This window comes from Desmodus rotundus, chromosome 2, assembly GCF_022682495.2.
Source record: "Desmodus rotundus isolate HL8 chromosome 2, HLdesRot8A.1, whole genome shotgun sequence".
In the NCBI taxonomy this organism is placed as follows: Eukaryota; Metazoa; Chordata; class Mammalia; order Chiroptera; family Phyllostomidae; genus Desmodus; species Desmodus rotundus.
The window spans coordinates 129,224,203-129,249,038 of NC_071388.1; the positions used below are offsets into that span (position 1 = coordinate 129,224,203).

At 38.4% G+C, this 24,836-nt stretch overlaps 1 pseudogene; it reads right to left on the minus strand.

Moving 5' to 3' along the window:
- LOC112313069 (hsc70-interacting protein pseudogene) overlaps window positions 1–18,266 on the minus strand; it is a 30,778-nt pseudogene extending 12,512 nt beyond the window's left edge.
- Between the last annotated feature and the right edge of the window lie 6,570 nt (window positions 18,267–24,836).

Genomic DNA, 24,836 nt, shown 5'->3' on the forward strand with positions numbered 1-24,836 from the left:
TTTCCTTTGTTGTTTTTTTTTAAGTCACACAAAGGGTCCCTGACTAATGTTTTCCAGTTAAGCAATACTTCCCCAGACTGAGACTGATAAGTGCCTTCAGAAGTTAGGCTTACACTTCTAAATCAGCAGTTCATGAAAGGCATTACAAAAAACTATTATGCTGCTATAATGGATGACAGCACAGTTGTATGTTACACCTTGAAGTAAGCAGTAGGATTTTCAATCACTTGATAACCTTGAAACTGCTAAGGTATCAAATTGCTATCATGAATATTGTGCAGGAGCAGAAATCACTCAGGAAGCTGCCTTTGTGAATAATAATGAGAAAACTACAACATTTTTACCAAGAAAATGGATTTGAGGCAGTGGTGTATTGACAAGCCCTTCAACAGGAAACTAAGGCAGACATTACAAGTACATTTGCATCAGACAATGCACCAATCCATCATAAATTCCAATAGCATTTGGTTTGTTAGATCTAATCAGTTTTAAAAATTATTAGCAGAGAATTATGTTACTTGTTCAAATTTCAAGGATAAAGGGCAAGGAGAGCCCACATGTTATTTTATAGCTGAAAACAATAAACAAAAATATTTGTTTAATATTTAAACTTTTCAATGTACTCTCAAATCTAACACATTTCAGCAGAGCATAGAAGAAGGCATTTGGAAAGCGAGGATTTACTTAATAGGCATTTAAACCAATTGCAACATGAAGACACAGTAAAACTGAAGACAGTAAATGTTTATTACGCATCTCCCTTCCCTAAATGCACCTGCTTAACTTTTACCAAATCCCAGCTTTGTTCATGAGCAGAGCACCCTTTGTTGGTCTGTGGCATTTCCAGACCACAGCCTTCTAAGAACCCCGGATGGCCATGTGAAAACTCAATGTCTGGAGTGATTCATCATTGTGTCAGATTGGCCGGCACTTTGTCATGGTGACTGACAATGGGAGAAACTTGGAAATAATACAAAGATTCTCTGTTCACTGATAGCGTCTGCACTGTGATTAGAGAAGAAAGCTTTGAGACTGTGAGGAGAATCTTAATTTTATCCCAAAATTAATTTTGATGTTTTACCCTGTGTAGGTCAAACACTACCTAACATTTTCCATTGTGTCTTACTCAAAAATGACCATTTCCATTTACAAGAGTTTCTGGAGCCTGATTATTGAAGTCACCAAACCACCCAACATCTTATTGGTTAGGGGGAACAATTTTCCAATACTATAAAACCAACTGCACCTGCTTTATTTGGGACCACTGTTCCCACTTGAAAAAGATTAGGTGCCATGCAGCCAAAGACTGTCTGAGTTGACTGGCTACTGCTAACAGTAGTAGGGGTGCAACCTAAATTTATTCCCACTCACCCCTTTTTTTGGAGTCTGGAATCATTTTATATTACTCAATTTGGCAAAATCCTAAAAGGATAATGATATTAATTACTGATATCAGGTAAGTTATTGCTCGATGAAGAATGTAGAGTGTGGGTATCAGTGAGCCTGAGAAGCAAATGTAAGTGTCTTGATGCAAATCTTATCCCCTCTGTAGGAAACAAATGAAATAGCATCTTCTACTGATAGTAGATCAATTATGTCACCTTCTTATTAAAAACTGAAAAAAATTAAAATGTATCTTACCTAAAAGAGTGTGATTACAAGGGGAGTAAATTACCAGAGAAGGTAATAACCCAAACTAGCATTTATTGACTCATTATGTGCCAGAAATTGTATACATAATCTCATTTATTCATTCAAAACTCTGAGAGAGGAATTATCATGACCATTTCACAGATTAGATGATGAAGATTTAGTGAAGAATATGCTCCTTCTTTAAGATTATATAATTTATAAATGGGGGAATTAAAATATAAGTCCAAGTATGTGAAACGTTTTAAGTTCCAAGGGCATCCCACCACAGTAATCAAAGGGATTTGAGGTGGGGTCCATGAAAGATAAAGTCAAGGAATAATACAAGAAATGCAGTCAAATATCTGTAAGAGGAATCTTCTTAAAATGCAAATCTCGACATATTACTTCCCTCTATTTCTCCCTCATCTCCCCTCTTGGTGTATCACTTTTAGGTCAAAGCCAAATCTCCTTACCATGACCAACAAGCAGTGTGTGATCTTGTGCACACCTGCCTCCTAAGCCTCATCATCTACCACCTCATCTTTCTCTCCAATACAGCTGTGCTGGCTTATTGGTGGTCCTTTATTTCTCGCATGCTCCCTCCTGACTTAGGCTCTTCTTAGTCACTGATATTCCCTTGCTTACCCTCTTTAGCTGGTTAAATTCTCTCTATCCTCTATAGCTCAGCTAACTGACACCGTAAGGAGTTTGGATCTTCCTTACTACATGAACCACACACCGCTGCTTTATTGCCTCTGTCAGAATAATAACTTACAGTTGTCAGAATGATTATTTTATTTATATCCAAATAACTCACTTGACTAGTAGCCCCAGTGCTTAACTTTCTCTGCCACAATAAATAGGGGCTCATCAACTCTTTGAGAGTGAATGAATGGGTAGATGGATCAATAGTTTCAATCTGTATTTTTCCTTATAGTGTGTATTTAGAGTTTCATTTGATTTTTATTGTGACTCAACTATGAAATGAGCTAGATGCCACCTTTTCATTTTACTGAAGAAGAAATGGATGGTCGGAGAAGCTTAATGCTCATCTAAATCTGCATTGGTAGCGGCAGAGCCTGCTAACCCTGAGCCCTCTGAATCTCAGTTCACTATCGATTATACCAAAGTCTTATGGTGTCATCAGTGGAAATGGAAATTTTTGCTATCTATCCATAACGAAACACAGAAAATGAAAAAAATGTACAAAATGAGGTCCTCGGTGACCATGGAGAAAGCATGAGTTGGAATAAATCCTGCGGATAGCAGCACTGCTGCCCCTGGGAAGCCGCTGGAGTGGCTGGGGTGCTGTGTAAGCTCACAAACTTTCATGAAGACCATGGAGGATGAATCCAAAACTTGAGTTAGGAAGGATGTCTTTTAGGTCAAGGAGCTGATGGTGAACTCTGAGTGAGTAGGGGGTAAAGTGGCTAAGGTTCAAAAACATTGGAGGACACAGCTCAGGCCAAGCCTCTGTGGACAGGGAAGCCACACGTCCACAGATTACTGTAGAAATGGCCACCAGCTTTGGATCAGAGCAGCTCTCCACAGGGAGAGGTTGGGATGGGAGCCTTTAGGCCCAGGCAGACCCAAGGCCCATTTTATTAGTTCCCAAAGACACACAGGCCAGGCTCAATCAGCAAACAAAACAAAACAAAACAAAAACCCCAAAAAATTAAAATTAAAAAATTAAAAAGAAAAAGAAATCCCTAAACTCACGCCATTAACTTGCATACCATACTACTCAGGCCCAACCAATCTTAGGACAAGTCTGCGGTGAGTTCTGCCATCAGACTTGCTTAATGCTCTTGGGGTAAGAATGTCTCAGAGCCTGAAAGTTCCTCTCACCTCAGCCACATTGCTCAGCCTGAATAACTGCATTTCAGACTAATTTTCTAAATTAGGTGTGACTTCTCTTAAGAAGAGAATGTTGCTAATAACAGTAAGCCCTTGGTTTGTTTCCTGGCCATGCCTTTCTGTTCCTTTGCCTGGGGAGGTGGACCCTTTTCCAGTTTTCCCAGATATTGGGTAGGGTCTACTTAAATAGAAGAGACCCCTCCACCACACAGAACCATGAACAAATTACCCATCTGATTTTGAATCACCATTACTTTGGTTCTCCTGATACCTTGGCCTAAGAGGAGCCCTGAGTCAGTTCTGGTTCCAGAGCTCCTTTGGTTAATGTCTAGTTGTCTCAAAATCATGCCCTCAGAAACTAGGTCTAACTCCTACCTCTAGCCTGGCCTTTCACTAAGATTCACCTGGAATAACTTAGAATGTCTTTCAGTAGAGCACTCATGAGTTTTAATGAAATCCATGTCAAATTTCTAAATTTCAGATTTTCCCTGGTGAGTATATGAATTGCCCAATGCTAGGGAAAACCAGCACTAGGGCTCTGTCTTCACATGGCAAGGAGAAAAATCCTCAGACACATCTAAGACTTCAAGAGAAGCACTATCCTAGGAGAAGTATCTGACATACTTATGACATCTGGATCAAGACCACTGGATCACTCTTTAATCTGTGCTCACCATTGACCCTGAACTTCTGCACTAATTCCCAGCTTCTCTCCTAGACTTTCACAACTTCTTTGTAGTTTTCTTACTCTTGTGGGGACATCTGCCAGCCATATCAAATTACAGGCCCCTGGAGACTTTGTTACTGGTTGGCTCTCACCCACCTGAGCTGATTTTTTAACTCCAAAGGTCTACTACAGCCTTTCTAAATGTCACTGGAAATTAAAACGATGAGTAGCAATGATTAGGAAATTTTTGCCATGTAAACTAATATGGTAGGAATAATTACAATTCTGATTCTAATGTTAGGAGCTACTGTTACATATCTATGGAAAGTGTATTGGAGAAAGAAGGGCAGGTGTAAGGGAGAGTGGGTGCATTCATAAAGCAGAGAAAATAAGTCGATGGGAAAGTGATAGCTTAACAGGGGAGGTGTCAGTGGAGAGATGGGCCAGAGACTGAAGAAAAGAGAGCAGAGAAAGCCCTGGAAGATGTGACCCAGAGACAACATAGGAAACATGTTCAGAAGGCAGACAGGAGTACATATCCAATGTAAACCCTTGGATGGAAACCATGGATTGGTACGATCATCACTCACTGGATATGGTGAATTCACATTTAGTCAATCCATACAACCAGACATAAGCCAGTCCTAGGCTTATAAGCACAGTCACCTGCCCATCTCCTCATGGCATTACTGAGCATCAAGAATTACTGCACAGTTCTAACAACCAGCTCGATAACAAAGTCAGATCACATACCATTTTGATTTGGGGGCAATCCTGTGAGATGGGCAGGACAGTCACTATTTTACCTGTGTTTTATTGATAAGGGTAATGAGACTCAGAATGGGGGGAAGTAACTTGCCCAGAGTCACATAGTTACTGAATTCAAGGCAGGACCATGATTAGAGCTTAGATTCTTCTCACTGTAAATCCACAGCACTCTCACTTCACCCCCCAGTCCAAAAGGACTGAGAATGCTCTCAAAATGTAGAGGCCAGTTTACCTTGTAATGCCCCGTTTTATAGGCTCTGAGTGGGATGCTGTCCTTCAGTGTGTTGGAAGGATGGCTATTTCCTCATCAATTGGATCAGTGGTTCTTAAGAGTTCTCCTTGGGAAGTTTATAAGGAGAGGTTTATGGTTGTCACAACAATGAGGAGTCCCTACTGGCATTTAGTGTATAGGGGCCAAGGATTAAAAAAACAGCCTGAATGCATATTATATTGTCAGGCAGTAAAGAATTCTAACATCACATGTTATTGAGTACCCAGTGAACATCATGTAGGAAAACCTGTGTGTAGTTACCTGAGTCAAGAACACAACTCCATTTTACATGTAAGTGCAAAATAATTTATATGGTTTTGTTACTAAATTTTCAGGAATGTGATTCCCAAATAAGTCCAGGAAAAACATGTATGTGGGTATGTCAGAACTTTACAAGGGGTTGCTCAGCATTTTAGAAAAGTCACAATGCATGTGATTTTATCTTGATTAGCTTGCTAATTTCATAATCTTACCACAGAGTAGGAATGGAGATAGGGAACTGCCAATTTAAAGGTGCCAGAAATTGACTATTACTTTTTTTTAATTTGATAATTTTGGATGCTCAAAAAACCAAGACTGTAATGATAACATATTGAACTTTATTCTGGGAAAATCAAATGACTAAATAATATCATGCTTCACTAATAACAGCCTGGATTTTGGCTAAAATGATGGGTGAACCAGCTCTTTTCACTGGATCATCCAGAAAATTGAGTGATAATTTCGAATTTGAAATGAAAATGCCTTAATTAGAAAAAATTCCACAAAGTAAATTTGTTTTCCTATCTTTGCTAGGAGAAAAGATGAGAGTTGAGTCGGGGTAAAACATTCTGTCACAGATTCATCTCAGCCTCACGTCATAGCTTCTGTATTATTTAGAGGTAATTTAAGATTCCTATACATGGTAACATATAGCAAAACTTTCATTTCATCTACTGCACTTTAGCCCTGCACTTTCCAATTCCAGCCTTTGTTTGGAATGAAACTATTAAGCTGCAATATGAGGTTAAACACACCCGACATAGAAAGGTGTGTGAGTCAGCAGTTTGTAATTGCCAAGAAAGGAATGAGAGAGCTTTCCAATTCATGCTATTGATGTGAATTATTTTGAAGACTGTATGGTTGGCTGTTTCAGTGAAATTTGGCAGGGATCAGCAATTTACTGATGGTGGAAATAAACTAACAAACCACATTAAATTCTCCAAACAGAAGCAGAGTTGATCATTTGGTTATCTAAAGTTAAAGAAATGAAGTTATAGGTGATCAGTCAGTGTGACCAATAGAGGTCACCTGCACTCAGCTCGTTATCTCAAATGGTCAGATCCTGTGTTCACAGGGAACGGCAGGTCTGCCCCAAATCCTGTCTGGGCCACAATTTCTCAAAGGCTTCAGTTCTTTAGTGACAGCTGCTTTGATGGCATATCCAAGTCTCATGATCGCAGTAATCATGGGAAGACTGAAGCACCATTCTGGAAAATCTGATCCAGGTCCATGATGTCAAGATCTTCTGTGCAGATTTTAAGAAACAAAACACAAACACAATTTCCATGCATAACTCCCAGCACTCTGGTAAGCACTGGTGTAAGGCCTGAGGGCCTGTAAACCAAAGTAATCCCTGGTAGTTTCTAACATGCCAGCAGGTATGTTACTTACTGCTTTTGACTACTTGTCTATTAGATGATAGAATGAATAAGAACAATGTAGACTTTCTGTGAATTGATTTAAATAATTCACAGTAAATTCTAATTCTCCTTGGAAATTTTACATATTTTATCTGAATATAAAACATTTAATAACGAGAATATTAAACATAAAGAATACCACCTACTGTGGACAATGACATAGAGAAACAAGTAGAAAGAATGTCAATAGTCTATCCCTTCTGCTGGCCCAGGGTGGCATAATGATGCAGATGCTAGTAGGAACACTTTCTCTGGGCATTAGATGCAGCTGATAGCATGATGTTAATGGCTACTCAAACTTATTGGAGGTACAATATGTCAGTCACAGGAATTCTGGTGAAGGAGAACTTGATTTTAGACCATCTAAGGGGATGAACACAGCACCTATTCTCAGAGAGTTTCTAGACACAGATAGTTTCAGATTATCAAACCAGGATAACCACTTTTTCTGTGGTTCCACTTTTCTTCTTAAAAAGTAGAGGCTTGCCCTGGCTGGGTAGCTCAGTTGGTTGGAACGGAGTCCCATACACCAAAAGGATGTGGGTTTGAATCCCAGGCAGGGCATGTACCTAGGTTGTGGACTTGACCAGCCAGGGTGAGTGCAGGAGGCAAATGATTGATGTTTCTCTCTCACATTGTTTCTCTTTGTCTCTCTCCTCCCTCTCTAAAAATCAATAAACATATTCTAGGGTAAGGGGGAAAAAAACAGAGGCTTATAGTTTAGTGAGTTTTGGCTAGAATATTTTATTATCCCAAGAGAGACAAAGTGAATAACTTAGCACTTGTGCCTGTGTTCTGATGCCTAAAACAAAATTATTTGTTGATAATACATATTGAGCCAATGCATGTCTCCACAATTCTGACTTAGCCTCTGCTTTTCCAAAGGCAGAAAAACTTTATGCAGCAGTAAATTCTAGGAGCCGTGGTGAAACTGCTTTTCCCATTTTATCCCAAAACCCAAGTTTTGAGTATCAAAAACAATTTGGATGCATCCTCTATGATGAGAGGAATATGAAGTAAGAGGAGAGATCTTAGGTAGGATCTGGTCCACCTCCAACTTGGAGTCATCCATCCCAAACCTATCAAACAAACAATACACTGGAAAGCCCTTTGGCCTTTATCTTACATATATCCAGAACAAGACTACTTCCCACACCTCCACGGAAGTGACCTTGGTCAGAGACATTGTCAGTCTCACTTGGATCACCAAGATGTCTTCCCAGCTAGTGTTCTTACTTCCCTCCTTGCCCACCATAGACTTTTCCATCACAACAAACACTTCTGACAGGGAAATCACATCATGCCTTGTCCCTGGACAAACAGCCATCCCTTTCAATGATTTGCAAGATTTCACATCATTTGTTTCCAGGTTACTTCTCTGATCTCATCTTCCATAATTTTCCTTCCTCCCTCCCTTCCACCATCTCTCTCTCCCTCTCTTTCTCTCTCCCTCTCTCTTTCTTTTTTCACAGGTCACATCTAGCTCACCACTTGTTTTGCACTTAAAATTTTGTTGTAACACAGCTATACCCATTTATTTATATATTATCTATGGCTACTTTCATGCTGTAACAGCAGAACTGAGTAGTTACCAACAGAGACTCTTTGACTTACAATGCCTAAAATATTTACCCCTTAGCCCTTTATAGAAAAAGTTTGCCAACTCCTGATCTATATTGTGTTGACCTCTATACAAAGTAGAGATTAATTAGTCTAGAAATTCTCCGATATACAAATGTACAATGGAAATTATATACACAGAACACACTGGTAAGAAGAAAAAAACTTGTTTTAAGAGTAATATTCAATTTGTTAAAGTTGTAAATCTTTACAACTATTGGTCCTAAATATAGATACAGTTAAAGTCTCAGACATTTTAAACCACATTTATGAGTTTAATACTTTCAAAGTTATGTCTGTGACTTGCATTACGTATCTACTACTTCTGTGACTCACCTTGGCTTCCCAGGGGTACTTGCATCCTTCCAGCATTCCAGCATCCTTTTAGCCCCGTGTACCCCCACATTTCTTAACACTTACTTCTCTGCAAAGGGAAAAGGGAATTACTTTCTTTCACTGGAATCTCCTAGAACTCCCACTTTTTCCTTATTAGGTAGTTCCCATTTCACAACCTTCTTCATCAAACTTTTGTTTCCATTCATTATGGCACCTTTTCAACTATGAGTTTTCTATTTACAGTTTAGTGTTGTGTTGCAGGTTTATAAAAACCCTTTCCTGAATAGAGAGTATAATGGGAAAACTGAGTGAGAGGATCCAGACACCTGTATTGGAGAGATTCTATGAGAATGACAAGGTATTGTCTAACCTTGGCATTGTCAGAATGTCTCTGAGCCTCAGATTCATCTTGTGTACCCTGGAAATTTTCAACACCTGCTTCACAATTAGATGTGAGAATGGAAAGTTATATAAACTATGAAAGCATCCAGCATAGTACATATTTTGGGGTTTTTTTTGGTTTATCTGTTTTTTCTTAATTAGTAAATTTTTATTCAAGTGAAACAATCATCCAGAAAAATGCATAAATCAGAAAGGCACAGTTGATGAGCTAGCACAAAGTGAATGCACCTGTGTCCCCACTACACAAGTGGAGAAATACAACAGCATGTCAGAAGCTCTCTACTGAAAGAATTCTAACAAATGTTAAACCTTAGTGACTTTGTAACACAAAGGTTTTTTCTCGTCACATGAAAATTGGGTAGCTCATTAGGGATGCTTGCCCTTCATTCTATGACTCAAGGCATATGTTGTTTCTACCTCGTGGTTCTCTTATCATGTGGCCAGGAAAGCAATTTCCCTTTTGCTTCTTTTCAAATGTGGTTTTTAACAATTTAAGAATAAATAAAATTACACATAATATTAAGTTAAAAAAGGGGAATTTTTCATGTGATAGAGAGGAATACTTAAGGGTATTCATTTACTTTTACTCTAAAAGGTAGAAAAAGAGGTTATTGACTAACTGATTTTGAGAAAAATGGAAAATATTATAATCTTCCATCTGATGACACTGGTAAGGAGATGGTTATTAGATGCATACCATGGACTTTGTTCTAGTTAGCTTTGATAAAAATTGAATTTATTAAGAGGCATTTGGTAGTTTTGGGGATTACCAGAAGGGCTAGCAAGCCACAGCCACAGAAAATGCTCAATGCGTGATGATCATTGTTAAAAATGCCACTGCTGTCAACATGTGGGGCCTACCTCTCAGTGCACTGGAATATCACAGATTGTGCCCATCAAGCTCAAGACTAGATGCTAGATGCCTCTGAGAAGCTAAATGCTTTGAACCACTGGGAACCACAAAGTGCCAAGAGGTAGATTCAGTGAGTGTCTACATCATCATATTGTTCTCTTTTACAAGACAGACTGTTCTTTGTACCCCACTATACATTCTCTCCCTTTTCCATTGTAATAGAATAGAATTTAGAATAGAATTGTAATGTAATAGAATTTAGTTAGTCACATGGCCAGATTCTCAGAGTAAAAACGACATTGTCCAGCCTCTTTTGAAGCTGAACGTGGCCGTGGTAGGAAGTTTGGGCCAATGGGAGGTATTAAAGGACAGTGTGGCCCTGACATGACAGTCACTCTCTCATGTTGGTAATCAGCTGAAAGGAGCCTGTGTCTCTATGGCCTTCTTAGAGTAGATAGATTTTTATTCTTTCATAAGAGAAAAGTTAACTTCTTTTTTTCCAAATTAAACAAAAAATCATTGTCATGTCTGCTGCATGGCCCAGATTCCTTGCTTGGACCCAGACAGACCATGGGGAATGAGAAAAAGGGTTTAGATTCCAAGTCTGGCAACCAGGACTCATAATGTAGAAAATGTCTCTCGAATAGGAGAGGTGGTCAAAAGATGTTAGACGACCATTAATAAAGCATATGTTTACAACAGGGGTACTCAAGGAAAAAAGTGAGGAATGGAAGGAGGGAGGAAGAAAGTAGGAAAGGAAAGTAGAAACGTAATGATGAGTGGCAAAGGGGTCTAAAAGAGCATGAGTTAATCAAGACCTGTTATTACGGCATAAAAAAGAAAAAAAAAAACCTTGACACCCTGGAGTTGGGAACAGAAACTAGTCTTAGCCTAGTGAAAGTGTTGTGAATTGCCAGACTGTAGAAATCAAATCTGATATAAAAACAGAGATGAGAGTAAAAGACAAGATAAGCTTTCCCTCCTTGTCTGTCACTCCAGGTTCTCGTAGCAGGATGGACGTGGGCAGTAGTATTGAGGATTGAGTGGTGGTGGAAACAGGCAAAATTTGGAGTCAGATGTGGACGCTAACTCTGTATAACATACTGAGAAAGCATAGGCAAGTTATTTACAGTTCACTTCCTGATCAGTAAATGGGAAGAATGGTAGCCCTGGCCTGTGTGGTTCAGTTGATTGGAGCATCATCCTGTAAATGGAAAGGTTGTGGGTTCGGTCCCCTCTCAGGACACATGCAAGAGGAGACCAACTGATGTGTCTCTGTCTCTCTGTCTCGCTCTTTGACCCCCCTCCCTGTCTCTCTGAAATCACTTGGCATATCCTCAAGTGGGAATTAAAAAAAAAAAAAAAAACATGAGAGAGGGAAAATGATAGCAGCAACAAACAAGTGTAGTACCATATATAGAGTATGCTCAGCTCTTAGCACAGTTCTTGGCAGCTTGTAAGACCTCAAAATCATGGTAAACACTTAAAGTTTAACTGCTTCACCTACTCTTCCATTCTCATCTCTTTACTTTATGACATAGGTTTTAGGTAAACAAAAATATATAGTCCTATCTGGGGCTGAAAACCACCCACCATAATTCAAGTCATTCTTTGGATAGAGTCCTCAGACATAAAAAAAATAATGATTCACAATTAAAGGGTGGAATCCTCAGGAAAAACCAACATTAGCATCTAAATAAGAAAATGAGCTCATTGACATTGAAAAATGTTACAACATTTTCAATTTCATTAAAGTCTCTAATAAACACATTTATTTCTGTGCTATGTGTCTGATAGCAAGAATGGGCAAAAGCATCAGTCTACAAGCTCTGGGACTCCAGATTGTGACAGCACCGATGAAATATATGTTTCCTGAAGAGACATGCAATCCCCACTATCTGTGACCATTGAAATATTAAGGAAATTACTTATAAAACCCATAACAATCCATTATGGGAACATAGCCTAGAAACCGCATAGAAGGATGAGAAGGTATAATTTCCAATCATCTTCATTGAAAATAAAGAAACAGAAAAGTTTTTTCTCTTTTTATTACCCTGGTGAAATTAAATTTTATTGTGCAGTTCTCATCTTCATAATTACTGGTTGCTCTGAGAATTAGATATAAAAAACCACCTCGTACAAAGGAGCAGCTGCTTTTTCTAAATATTATATTTTTAAATGATAAAAGAGGAATAACATTTCAAATGACCATTTTAATCACCATACATGTTCTGTGTCAGCCTACCACCTTACAGCACACTCACATACAGGCATCGAGGCAGAACACCTACAAGTACGTCCATCCAGGCCCTAAACCAGCTTCATCAGTACAAAACTAGGATCCCCAGAAATACGTACTTGGATTTCTGGAAGAAGTTCAGAAGCTGGGAACCTGAAAACCTATGAGTTTTGAGAGGTATATTAGGCCAAATGATTGCCTCCGAAGATATCCACACAATAATCATATGGAACCTGTGAATACATTACCTTACATGGCAAAAGGCACTTTGCAGATATGATTAAGATTATGGACTCTGAGATGGGGAAATAATCTTAGATTATCCAGGTGGACCCAGTCTCATCACATAAGTCCTTAAAAGCAGAAGATCTTCCCTAGCTATGGTTCATCAAAGAGAGAGATGATGATGATGGAAAAGAACCAGGGAGATATCTACCCAAGAAGAACTCAGCCTGCTGTTGTTGCCTTTGAAGAGCAGAAGGGTCATGAGCAAAGGAAAACTGACAGCTTCTAGATGCTGGGGTGGTCTCCCCTAGACCTTCCAGGAATAAAGGAGCATCTGTCCACACTTTGATTTGAGCCGAGTGAGACTTAGTAAGACTTTCGATTCGCACAACTATAAGATAAATTTATGTGTTGTTTTAGCCACTAAATTTGTGGTAAATTGTAGAAAACAAATACAGGAAGGCTGTGGGAACCTATTAACTAACTTGACATTTTCCCTCTAATTCTCACTTTGATCTATAAAATTGCTTTCCCTATATCTCTGCTCTGTATGCCAGTGTACACACTAACTTGAAGCTCTGGTCTTGTCCCTAACTCCTTAGACTGAGGTCCTAACAATATGCCCATCTCTTAGTAGCTTTTATTTGGGAACTACACTATTTCAGTGGAAGCAGTAGCCAGTCAGCACACAGCTCTAATTGAAATAACTCATAAGCTGTGACCAGTCCTGAGGGTTCTTGCTGTTCCTCTGTTTTTATCATCTAAGACCCATTGGAACAGCAAGCATGGCATGGACCTAGTCCTACTCATCAAATCTTCCTTTCTTCCTTCCCTTTCTCCCTCCTTTCCTTCTCCTTCCCTTCCTTCCTAATGATGATGCCCTTTACTCAATCATCTTAACAAGTATATTTTCCTTCTTCTAAAATATATATTTTTTAAAGCAGAAGTATAACATTAAAATTGCCCAAGGAGAGTGATTTTTATTTGCATTTTATTTTATTAAATCACTGAAACATGTTTATAGTGGATAAATGTTATTTTATATAAATTGTACCTCATAAAGTTTTTTTTCAGAACAAGAAACATCTTTATTACATGAGGTAAGATAGGAGAAAGGAGGATTTATTTGCCTTTCTTGCATAGACCCCCAGCCCCTGGCCCTCTCGCACACAACCATCTCTGTGGCCACGTGGGCCTGCTCTTGCAGTGAAGCATGCAAGAAGTTTACCTGCTGGAACTGCTCCTCCAGAAGACAGCAGACTGTAGCACTTTTTCCTCTCATCATATTGCTTTTGAATGTTCTATGATTGTTTCTGTTTACGATCTCTTTCTTCTTAGGAGTCAGCTTGGTCCCCTTCTTTCAATCTAGAGGCAGTGCCCAGTGAGACTTGTACCACTGCAGGCAAAATGCAGTTGTTTTCTAGGGTCTTGGTGTGGACCAGCTCATTGCTGGGTGCATTGTAGACAACATCAATAATCCCTGTTTTGTGTGTACAACACTCTGAGCCCCGGGAGAAGTTGCCCATGTCCAGTTCTTAAGGCATGATACGCATTGTTGCCTCCCCGCACATGGGCTACCTCTGTGTTGGCAGCAGGGCACCCCAGCACATATTTTCACTTCTCGTGTGGGTGCTTTCTCTTACCCCTGGTCCCGCAGTGCTTGTGACAGTTGTCCCGAGACAACTGGCACCATTAGAAAGAGCTGAAGATTTTTTTAAATAAAGTTCTGTTATAAAGCTTTTTCTTGTCATCACCATTGTCCTCTTTATTATCATCACTACCATCAATTATGCACAAGTACACAAAGAAAAACATCAAATAGTAAGAAAAGCACAAAATAAAAACCATGTTTACCTTCCTTATCACGAGTCACATTCCCAAAATACTAATACTTTCATCAACTTCTACCATTTTTTACATAATTTTTAAAACTTGGAGCAAATTTGTATTTACAGAAAAGTTGCAAATGTAACACAGAGTTCTCATAAGCCCTTCTCTGAGTTTCCCCGAGTGTTAACATCTTACATAATCATCGTACATTTGTTTAGAAACACTTCTGCTTTTAATTCTTCTGGTTACTTACCTATATCTCAATAATATGCCTATACGTCTATTAATCCATTTATCATATTCAGACAGTATTCATTGTCTGTCACTGTGAATATAAGGAATTAGATGGCATACACTGTACTACACTACCCTCCCCCTCATCTTAATCCACACTAGTTTTAGTATATTTTAATATTTTTCACTTTAACATACCTAAGAAATATTGTTTTCAATCATAATTAAACTCTATCTCTCAAAACTCTACTCATAAATTCAAGAAATTGGCATCTCCCCATTTCACTCCATCTACCCTCCCCTCTTCACAGCTCAGTATTCACAATGCAATATTTATTGGACTGATACTTGTTGAACATGTACTGTGTCCTGGTATTTTTCTAAGTTCTATGGATATAATAACATAGACGTTAGCAGATGAGATTCCCACTCTCAGTCAGCTTGAATTCTAGAATTGGAGTAAGAGAATAAAGATAAACAAGAATAAATCTCAGATAGTGGTAAGTGTTACACAGATTAAAAAAAAAAAAAAACACCTAAACAGAGCAGTGATCCTTAGACCAAATATCAGGAAGATGTCTTTGAGGAGATGACTTTTAAGCTAAAAGGGAACGGTTAGTGTAATGAACCAAAGTTGGGAGTAAGGAACAAAGAGAGAGGCAAACAGAAAAGAGAGAGTAGTGAGAGATGAGGTCAGTATAGTGGGCAAGACTCAGGGCACTTTAGGCAGAGGAAAGAGTGTGGATTTTATTCTAAGCATGATGAGAGGTCTTTGGAGAAGTTTTGAGCACGATGTGGGTGCACCCAGGTCAGTGGGTGCACAGGAACATAGTCTGATGCACATTTCTGGGAGCTAATGTGCGGAGAATGAATGGTAAGGGTAGGAAGGGAGATAACCCCCCCTTTGGAGGTTATTTTGTTAATTAAGTAAAAGATATGATTAGACCTATTGAGGATATGTTTTAAAGGTAGAGTTGACAGAATTTGCAGATGAAATGGATGGCTGATGTGAGCAAAAAATAGCAATAAATCTTCTAAGCTAGATAGTGGGTGGTGCTGTTTGCTGAGATGGGAAAGCCCAAGAGAAGTCAATTCAGATGAAAATGTTGAGATAATCAATGGTAGAAAGATGGACATATTAAATCTGAGATGCCCCACAGATATCTAACTGGTGATGGCAAGCAGGCAAGATATGCCTATGTGGAGCTTTAGAAGGGGTCACATTTGAGATGCATATTTATAAATTATTTATAAATACTTTGCATTTAAAGCAATGAGACTGAATGAGTTCATCTAAGGAGAGAGTGGGTAGATGGAGAAGAGAAATTATTTAAGAAGGAGCCTTGGAACACTCTTACATTTAAGGTCATGCTGAGGACTAACCAGCAACAGATTCTGAGAAAGGCCAATAATAAGGGAAGAAAAGCAGGAGGATGCAAAGAAACCCAAAAGACAGTGTTTCATGAAAAACAGTATATGTTGAACAGTGTCGAAAGCTGCTGAAGAGTGAAGTGAGCTGAGTCAAGTGTAAGAAAGGACTGGTGGTCTGGCCACCTGCAGGGTTGTTGATGATACAAGAGTGCTCCGAGGAGTCAGCAACAGAAGCCGGCGTAGAGTGGCTGAAGAAAGGGTAAAAGGAAATGGAGACAGCAGCTACACAGAAAAACTTCAAGAAGTTTAGGAGGGAAGGGAAGGGAAGAAATGTTGTAGTCACTGGAGAGGTATTATTAGAGCATATTTTTATTCTTTGGAGATAATTTAAGGATGAGGACAAAAATGATGATGTAAGATAGAAAGGGCAAAACTAAAGTGGCTCCTACACATTATATAATGAACTGAGGTGTGGAGCAAACTGGAAGGAATGGCCTTGGGCACAGGTAAGGGCGTTTATCCATAGTAGTAGAGGAAAGGCAGAAGAATATGTGGGTTCAGGTGCAGAGAAATGAGCAGATTTGGAGGTGATATGATGAAGTAGCTACTTTGTAATTATATGTATTTATCAGAGAAATATTAGCAAGACCATCAGTTGAGAGAAAGTGTTGGCAGGGGGTGCACATGATTCAAGAAGTATGTTATGAAGTCCTATTGGAGGATGTGAAAGCAAACATACTTGAGAAATGCAGCAGGCTTTCCCACGACTGATGGCTAACCAAGTCAGCATTAAATTTTTTACTCATCTGCTTGGGTCCAGACATGAAGTGGAAGACAGGTGAGTATTCTTAAGAATGAGAGTTTTCCAGGTCAGTACAGTAGAAGAAAAGAGGAGAGACCAAAAGATTATTAAAAGAGGAACATAACAATTAACTTTGGAAGCTGAGCTGGTTAAGGACAGATAGAATGTAGGTGGGATGGGTAGTGGGAAATTACCTACAGTCAGTGGTTTGAAATTTTGGCACAATGTTGAGAATACTAAAGAGTAATGTGGAAAAATATAGTCAGATACTGGAAATTATGATTTTAGAAGAGGGGAAGTTCTCAGAGGAACCAAATATCAGAAGAATGTAAAGTGTGAGAGAAAAAGTTTAACCCTCATATGACAGAGCTCTATGGATAACACTTACAAACTGACTCCAGTCAATTTTGGCTATTGTTAATTGTCAATTGGCTATTGTCATCTGGCTCCAGTGTGGTAGTTATTCCCTAAACTTAGATTTTGGACAATTACTCAAAAGAATTAAAAGAAAGTAAATTTTACTTTCTTTTAACTGCTGGTGGTATAATCAAAATAATTTGGAGAGTAATTCTCCATACCTTGTTGAAATATGACTGGAGATCACTTTCAATATAGTATTACTAATACTAATAATGATAATACTTGCATAGGTTGAAATTACATAAAATAATTACATAAATGAGCACTTACTACATGTATTATTCTGTTCTTGAGAATTAACGTGATTATAAATGTTCTTTACAACAATCCAATAAGTAGGTATATGTCTGGCATATTATGAATACAGGAAATGCTACCTACAGAGTTTAATTTGTGCAAGGTTGATTGTCTTAAATAATTGCTCACACTGGAAGGAGTCAGGGTTTTTTCCACCCTGTCATTAGGGAGCCAAAGACTAGAAGGGACAGGTACAGGCCACCATGGCGTGATGCTTCATGCTGATAAGCCCCCTGAGTGTTTCCATTGAGCTGGTTTTATAAATTTCAAGCCACCCCTGGACCCTGGCTGCTATAATAAATTGAACCTAAAAATCACAGACTTGAAGCTAATGGCCTAGGAAAAAGCTCTAAACTGCTGACATCTAAGCTGACATGCATTTTTCTTCTCTTGACTCAGAGTTCAATTTCAGAAATTCCCTATTAAATGTGTGAGCAGATAAGCTCTGCTTACCCATCTCCAAGTATAAATGGATGAATATGGTAATTCAGTCTAACCCATAAGCATGAATGCAAGAGAAAAAACAAATATAATTGTATAATGTTTCAGACACTTGTGCTTTGAACTTAATTCTCCTTAAAACACCTACTAGACTTTTAGATCTTGATCTTGACAGTACCTGCTCTGAGAAGCCTTCTCACCTCCCACACTGAAGTTGAATTACTTTTTATATTTTGTGCTAACATACCTCCCGACCCTTTGCATGCCATGGCTCATACAATACTGAGTTATAATTGCTGATTTTCTTGTCCGTCATCATTACTAAACTGGTAGGGTGTCGACTGCAGGGTCAGGTTACTGTTCACTGCTATGTCCTCAGTGTTGTCATAACCTCGAGCGTATTGTATAAACAGAATAAATTCACATAATATAACAAATAAGTACATGTGAATGGATGAAGATATGGCAAGTTGTTAAACTGACCCACAGGTTAAAAGAAAATAGGTTAAGCATGGTAAAAGGAATAAGCAAAGTAGGGCCATCAAAAATGTGAGGAATGTTGTAGTTCTGTAAACTCTTTTACAACCAGAAAAATCTAGAAAGTACTCAGCTTCAGCTTATATATAAGTTGTGGGTTCCTTTGGTATTAATGATTGTTGGTCATTTATAAAAATTCCAAACAAAAAAACTTCACCAGTGAAGTGACCAGAATATGCCACTCCCAAATGTTCCACTCAGGCATATGGATTATTTTGACTTAAAAGTACTTGGGAAGTCAGTGCAAGAAGAACACTCTAACTCTTCTTTGTCCCCCTCAAAGCATGAGATTTATCTCCCATGTGGAAGGTACCCTCCCTGTACCAGGAGGGCAGAAGGCATCCTGGTAACCAAAGATAGGAAATTTAGGATCAAGGAGTCGTATAAACAAACCGTGTTACTTCTACATCAATTTACTAATCCAAGGTGAAACCTCTTTGTCTTGCAATTCTTCACAAATTTATTGTTTCTGTATCTAAAAGGTGTAAAAGCTTTCTGTTTTGGTCACTTCTTTGAGTCTAATAATTTTATGTGGTGCTCATTCATACAAAATTAAATTTGTTTATTTCCTTTTAATCTGTCTTATGTCAATTTAATTATTAGACCAGCCAAACAACCTAAAAGGGAAGAAGGAAGAGGTCTTCTGCCCCTTCCCTAGTGACTGGAAAAGACAGCTGAATGCAGAACTGAAGTCTTCCTGCTTCCCATAAACCATCCTGTAATCTTGGTTCACACTGTATCCCAACACTGTGTGTGTTTAATTCAAACATGAAGACCTCAAGACAGGCTGGAGGAAAACAATCAGTTCCTGACACCTTTATCCCGGAAATCGTAAATCATCCATGGTCCAGTGGTCACCCTAGACACAAGATGCACCTTGTCCCTCCTTCTTTCAATCCCCCAAAGGTTAAAGGCATCACTCCAGGCAGAAAGTTTCCAGTAAAACTTTTCAGATTTCCTCAAACTTCAAAATGACCAAGTGCAGCGCAGGTACTTGAGGAAAAGCTGAAGAGGCAGTGCCCCAAGTGCTGATTAGTCTCATACGGCAGGAGTTGACAAAGAGGCAGCAGAAGTAGGAGACTGGTAGTGAGTGGTTAATGAAATATTTCTGAAACCCTCCCATTCCATTCATATCAGGAGTGATTTTGTAAATATGCTTTCCATTTGTATTAGAATCTGTATCTCCCAGGTCACATTAATGATCCTTAATTTTATTTCAGTTTTTAAAAGCTGGACAAATGGTTTTAAATGGAAGACAACGTCAGCTCTCATTGTGCATTAATTGCTTTTCATTAGCATGGTTCCTAACAGGGTTTAACTTCCGGCCATTGGCAATCATTTGTGTTTAGACTTCTTTTCTAAGAAGGCAGTCATTTCTGTGTGGCTGAAAGCTCTGGAGATACTCTAGTAACTAATACAGAAGTCATAATAACCAATCTACATGGTGGTCTCTAATACAGACAAGTGTCTTTGTCCATCCATATTGGATATAGTAATGAGATTTCTTTAACCCTTGGTGAAAACATAATCTTTTACAAAATACAAAGTTCCTAGGCCCTCCTCTCAAGAAATACATGGAAGTTCTATTCAAATCAATGGGCTAAATGCAAAAGTACTTAACCATTAAATTAGAAAACTTTAGCAAAGTGAAAATGGAACTGTGTTTAACAATGGATAAGAACAACAAAAATGAGGATTTCTAACCTCTTTAGAGCAAGAAATGGTAAGTACAGCAAGTGCACATGTATCTCTGTTAGTAAGAGGATGGAACTGGGTGGAAGAAGCAGTAAATAAATATATTCTTACTTGAGTGACATTCTGTACGGCGATGCAAGCGATGCTATGGGATTAACACTGGTCATGAGAGTCTGCCATAAAGACATAAAGACTACCTCGGAAGCAGTGTGGGGATGTAGTGGAGTAACTCTACTGAAAGGAGTACTAGAGAGAACTAGACCAAAAATCAGAAGATGGATTTTGGTGTTGCCAGTGATATTTCCTTGCTTAGCATCCTGTATCCTTACATTACTCCTGGAATGGTATTTTATACCTTTTACAGTTTCCAAAGTTGGTTGTCCAAGTGAAGTATATTATTTCTCTGGCTTCTGGAGAGCAGCATGATTTTGAGTAAAAGGGAGCAATAGGAACAACCAACGACAACAATAGCTATTAACATTTACCGAGAACATTCTATGTGCCAGAAACTTCACCAAGAGCTGCGTGTTTATGCCCTCATCTAATCTGCATGACATCTCAGTGATGTAGGCACCACAGGGCAGGACCACCTTATTCAGAATTGGGTCTACAATTAGCCCTTAACTATTTAGTAAATATCACTAATATAATTTAAAAGCCCATAGAGATAAATGTGGGAATACGTGGATAATTCTAAACAGTCCCTGCTTTCTTAAAGAGTTTACTTCTTTCAATTTTAGTGTTAAGTCGCAATGACCTTTATGCACATGATTTAAACTAATTACATAGTGAAATTCCAGGAGGATTACAATATTTAGTGTAACTCCAGTGGGGGAAGGATAAGTTATAGAAGGAGCATGCTGAAATGAATCACAGGATGCTACCCTACTGTGTTTTACATTTGAGAAAATGCAGGCTCCTGGAGATAAGTACATTTTTGAAGGTCAAGAAGGTAGCAAGTGGTGGAGTTGAGATTTAAGACGGAGCCTGCTGGTATCACCAAAGTGGTATCACCAATGTGCAATTCATATGGCCAGTGGAGGTAACATTGTGTACACATTTCAAATAGATACAACTCCCTTGGTTAGCAAAGGGTCTACAAAGAGTATTTATAAAACAGATAATAATTATATATGTTTAAGTTGAAACATAAACAGAAAAAATGTACGCAGCAGGGAAGGAACATTGGCAAATTCACCAATACTCCAGAAGGATAATTTTGTGGAGTTATATATTAAAAAATGCTTTGTGGAGTTATATCTTGATAAGCAAGTGAAAATACCTACTAATTCCAATATAATAGAGTATTAAAATGCTAAAATTTTAAGGTATTTGTGAAAAGATTGTGATTCAATGACTGATCTCAATAAAGCCTGCAAAATTTGTACAAAAAACACTGAAGCATAACTCCCCTATTATCTTTTCTACTACACAATCACACACATTCATTGCCTAACAAACCATTTTTTTTGCTCAAATGGAAATTGCTTTTCACTTTTACTGAAAAATCCAGAGTGGAACCAGGAATATAAGTCAGTAAATCTTTGGAAACTTGACTGGATGCGATCATACAAATTTTTCCAGAGTTGGAACAGTCTGGTCTGATCCTATAGCCCTTCTTTACTTGTTGGCTCATGCAACTCATTTTTATGACTCATACAACCTGTAACTTACCTCATCGCCAGAGAATAAATACATAGGGCCAATTGATCATCCCAGTTCTGTTGTTTGCCTTGTTTCCTCTTTGGACTTTGCAAGAAATTCTTCAGGAGTCCATGGACCGGGTGTCTGGAAATGATGTGTACGTTTTTATGTGTTAGTTTTCTCTGTAATAAATGAAAAGTTTTAAACATGGATGCATAAAGCTTTGACTTCTAAAAATAATATAATTTATTTTTGCCTTACTATTTTCACAATAATTCCTAATCATCATGTCTAGGGACATTTCTACTTTTAAGTATTTCATATATAACAAATCCTATTATAGTATGAATCTAAATTCATAGCTTCCTTTCTCTTTTGAAGGGCAAATGGCTCTGTTTCTTTCAGAGACCATTCCATCTACTTGTCACATGGACATAATCCCTTTGGCACTTTTCAAGGATTTTGCCCTTGAAATTACCCTGTCTGCGTCCTCTTAGTCACTTGTATCATTCTCGTCAACATACAAATAAGTTCTGTTAATTATCTTTAAAAAATCCTTCCTTGAGACCAAATATCCCTATTAGTCTGGTTCCATTTCTCAACCTGCAATTCACAGCAAAAGTTAGAAAAATTGTGGTCAATATTTGTCTTTCCTTCTTCATTTCCTATTCATTTCTTTTCTATAATTTACCTTCAAGCAATTTTAAACTATTAAAAATTTGCATAAACAGTACAAAGAACTTCCAAATTTCCTTCACCTAGTTACCACAATTGTGTGTATTTTACCATATTTGTTTCTCTCCCTATGAATATACATAATATAAATTCCATTGTCATTATTATTTTTCTGGACAACTATGGGCAAATTGCTATGTAATGTTCCTTTCTCCTTAAATACTACAGTGTATATTTTCCAAAACCAAGATACTCTCCAACATAACTGTTACACAATCATCCAAAATATGAAATGTACATTGATGGACAACTACAACCAAACCTGAAATTCATTCACATTTTCCAGCTCTCAGTTAAGGATCTTTTCCTTCTTGTCCAAGATGCCACCCAGGATCATGCTTTGCATTTAGTTCTCATGTCTCTAAAAATCTGGAACAGTTATTCAGCCTTTCCTTGCCTTTTACAGCCTTGAAGTTTTTAAAGAGTACAGATCTTTCATTCTGTGGAATGTTGCTCAACCTGGGTGTGTCTGAAGTTTTCCTGAATTCGGACAGGGGTCATGCATTCTTGGTAGGAATACCAGAGAAATGATGCTGTATCCTTATCAGGGCTTCAGGGGGCTCCTGAGGATGATCTTTGCACAAGGAAGTGATGGAAACCTTCAACCAGTTGGTGTCTCCCTTGTTTGTTTGTTTGTTTGTTTGTTTTTACCATAAACTCACCGTTCTCCCCTTTGTAAATGGTAAGCTTTTAGTGGATAGGTACACCAGGTCTAACCTTATATCCCACTTTTGATAGCTTTGTAGTGTGTCAGCATGACTAGGCTGAACCATACTTCCCAGAATGTTTGCACGAGGCAGAGCCATGCAAGAACCCTGTGAGTCATTCAGGGTGTGGAAGTGAAGCAGGAGCCATTCTGCCCTCTCGCACCGTGTCACTTGTCTATTGGCTGAAATCATTGATGTGCAACTGCTCCCCTCTCCCTTGTTCCCATTTCTGCTTCTCTGACTCTTGGGCCAGGTTGAAAGGCCCTGACTTGTGTGGACACAACACACACCGTCACCAGAAGCAACAAAGACTGACACAGGTTTTAGTCCATCTTCAGGGTCTATAGCTTCTGCTTATATTCCAGCTCATTCCTGCTTCCCTCACCCCCCAACCACCTTGCATCCATTTTCCTTTGCTTACTGCCTGCCTTTTGGACTCAGAGCTCCCTCATCACTCAAAGACAGGAGCCTACTTAATTGGCTTCCACAGCTGCAGAAGGCCAAATACTTCTGCAAGAATGTGAGATGTACATATATAATAAATATATTAGTTATATAATGTAAATATATTATAATGTGTAGTAAAATGATAATGATAAATCATTATGTATTTAAAATAATGTATAAAATATATATCTATAAATCATGTATGCATACATGTAAAATCTTTTCATGTTTTTGCTTCTCTGCTTGGACCATGACTGATCTACTGTTCTCATCAATTCTCCACCCAACAGTCTTCACATCCTTTCATACCTTCCACTTGACTTACTCATGCCTGTGATATTTATCAAATGTTGAGTTTTCTATATCTATAGTTTCTCCTATATTTATTAGTATAATGCTCTAAGGAAGAACTTCCCCTTCTCCCTGATTTATTTACCTTTTTATTTATTTATATGCTATGGGCCTATAAATTGCTGTTTCTTTTAATGGGTCATAGAACATTATTTCCTAATTCAATTTTGCTGCTCAGGCTATCTTAGAGTGAGCCAGTGGGAGTCAGTCCCCTTTAATCTGGCCCCATGTCCCCTATGACTTAAATTGCTCAGTCTTTAAGTCCTTCCTTCCTCTCTGAAACAAATGAAAAAATTATGACTCCTTTTGTTCTTTCCCTGACTTAGCTCCATAATTAGCTTTTTTCTTTCTTTTTTTAAAAAAATTTTATTGTTGTTCAAGTACAGTTTTCTGCCTTTTCTCCCTACCCCAGCCCTCCCCACCTCCCTCCCCTGTTTCCATAATTAGCTATTTTTCCAATGGAATACTGTTCCTTTTAGCAAATGATGATATTCAGACATAAGCCAAAACTTTGAACTTCTCTTAGTTTTATACATTTCTTTTGTCCTCTCCATTATAAACCATGTGTTAGCTTCTATTGCTGCATAACAAATTACCACAAATTTAGTGGTTGAAAACAACACAGTTTATTTTTTCTCAGTTTCCATGAATCAGGAGTCCAGTCACTGATTAGATGCTCAGGGGCTGTAATCAGAGTGTCGGCTGGACCATGATGTCGTCTGAAGCTCCAGGTCCCCCTCCCAAGCTCACCAGCTTGTTGATAGAATTTA